Here is a 2,803-nt window from a genome sequence, read left to right as displayed (position 1 = left end):
CTAATATTAGCAGAATAACTATTCTACACACCACTTCGGCACTGCACGCTCAACAGAAGCGCACTGCATCATTTTGACGACGAGCACTGCAATAGAGACTAGTGAACTTCGTGTCGGAAAAAACTGCATTTGGAGTTTTTTCGGTACTGTTTTCGCTCTAGTTTTTTAACCGTTTGTCGGAATGAGGCGTGTAATATACCATTGAAAAGCTATGGATTAGGCGCAACTTCGACATGTTGAACACTTTTAGAGATTCCACACGGTTTAAGAGCAGTTTTGAAAATAGTGCGGCGGATGACGAGTGGCAGCGAGCGTTTTTTCGCGTTTTTTTTCTAAACCGCTTGTCGGAATGAAGCAAATGATACGCCGTTGGATAGATATCGTCGAGGCGCATCTTTTTCATATATAAATCTCTCTCTAATTCATTACGGTTTTAGAACAGTTTCGAATTTACTAAATCGCGAAATTTTGTTTTTCAAATTTTTTCAAATTTTCGGTACTGTTTTCGCTCCAGTTTTTGAACCGTTTGTCGAAACGGGGCGTGTGATATGCCGTTGGAAAGCTACATACAAGGCGCAACTTTCATATGTTGAAATGGTTTTGAGATTCCTTACGGTTTTTAGTTAATTTTGAAAATCGTGCGGCTGACTTCGAGACGCAGCGTCTGTTATTTTGCGAAATTTTTGCAAACCGCTGGTCGAAATGATTCAAATGATATGCCGTTGGAAAGATATGAACGATACGCAACTTTTTCATGTAGAACACACTCTCTAATTCTTTACGGTTTAAGAGCAGTTTTAAAATTAGCAAAAAGCAGACACTCTGTTTTTTCGCGACACCAAAATCATCGTCGGACAGAAGAACGCACTGCAACAGACAGTCAAGTGAACTGCATCATTTCTTTTTGTCGGACGTAAACTTTCTTGCACAAGTTTTTGTTGTCTTTTTTTTAACTTTTTTTTGAACGACAGTGGACCGCAACACTCCCGAAAGTGAAACGCGACACTGCCAAAAGTGAACCTCATGAGTTTTTGTTGTCTTTTTTATACTTATTAATTTTTTACGCGCGTTGACCAAGCGAGTGGACCTTTCATCGGACAGAAGAAAGCACTGCTTCAAAACGAAAACCGCACTGCAGCAGGCAGTCAAGTGAACTTCATGGTTTCGTTTTAAAGTTGTTATTTTTGTGTATTTTTGTTTTCAATTCAGATGAACCAAACTGCATTCGACGAGCAACGACACTACATGAGACAAAAAACGTACTGCAATATCGAGAAATAAGGACAACATTTTTTTCTATGAGTGAATCGCATGACTTTTCTGTCTTTTGCTTAACTTCTTTAGCTTTTGTGGACCACATGGTCAAAGTTAGTGAAACTCATGACTTTTCTGTCTTTTCCTTAATTCTTTAGCTTATGTGCACCACATGGTCAAAGTTTGTGAACCCCATGGTTAACACTAGAGAACTTCATTTTTGTTGGTGAAAGTAAACCCCGCGGAAAATCATAGTGACTACTTTCTAAAATAACTGGACTTCTTTCTGAGTCGTTCTCTTTTTTCTAGTTTTGCCAAGAGAACCACATAGGATTTTACACCGAACCGCATCTAAGCATAATTTTTCATAACGAACTTGGCCTTGCAATTCTTTTACACAGGTTGTACAGACAATTAACATAAAAGTCAGCAACTTTTTTTAACCCAGTGGGACTTCATCACTGGTTGAGCAGAACTGGGTCTGCGCCTCGTCAGTGAAGCGCACAAGGTGTCAACTTGCAAATCAAAAGCCAACTGCAAGGCCATGCGCACCAAGCTGCATCGGGTGCCCCGGCGCCCTGCAAGCTGGGGACTACTGGATTGCACTCGTGAGAAATATGAAGAGCATGAAAAATAAAATTGAGCTGCGCCCGTGAGAAAAATGATAATACACATAATTTTCATAGGCAAACTAACTGCACGAACAGGGGGGGTTCGAATTGCATCGGCCGTGGGCTATGGTCGACAGTAGCACCCGTGGCTGCACGCGCCTGTTGGTTGAGCTGCACGCCCCCGTGGGCAGAACTGCACGCCCCCGGGAGGGATGTAGGTGGAGGGGAAGTCGTGCCGAGGTCGCCCATGGATGGTAGCCTCACTGTAGGAGGAAGAGTAGGATTGGATTGCAGGATCCAATTCCGGTGGCCAATGGCGGGGTTCCGGCCAAATCTCGTGGATCCGGCAGGGGGTGGTGATGCCCGGTGCTCCCATCCAGGTGAGGAAATAGGGGAGAGGTGGGGGCTGTGGGCCGGCGACTCCGACGACAGAGTAGGTCGCGAGATCGACGGATCCCGCCCACGATGTTTGGCAGAGGAGGCCGCGGGAGCCGCTCCTTCCCGCCTCTAACACGCAGGACCTCGCCGGCCCTGCCATCCGGCTACCACGCATGGGAGGGCGCGGATCCGGCAACGGAGGGAGTTGGACGGGCGCTTGAGCGGCACCGGCAGTGAAAGGTGGAGGGTAGGTGGGCCAGACTGGACTGGACTGCATGCCACGGCCACCGGACTGCCATGCTCGCAGGTCATCCGTCAATGGCGGGTAGGGGGGCGCACCAGGGGGAAGCTAGGGTCGGGATCCCGGATGTGCGCCGCGGAGCTTCAGTGAGCCAGCCACCGCAGTGGATCTAGACCGGGGCTGGCGGCGCCCTCACCCCCTCCCACCGCGCGCATCAGAGAGGGAGCAGAAGAGGTTGTAGTGGCCGGCGTGTGGTGGCCAGATCCAGGAGCGGTTCTGGCGGGGAGGTAGGGGCGGTGGCGCGGGAAGGTGAGGAAGG

Source organism: Triticum dicoccoides, chromosome 2A, assembly GCF_002162155.2.
Source record: "Triticum dicoccoides isolate Atlit2015 ecotype Zavitan chromosome 2A, WEW_v2.0, whole genome shotgun sequence".
Lineage (NCBI taxonomy): Eukaryota > Viridiplantae > Streptophyta > Magnoliopsida > Poales > Poaceae > Triticum > Triticum dicoccoides.
This window is presented reverse-complemented; position numbering follows the sequence as displayed.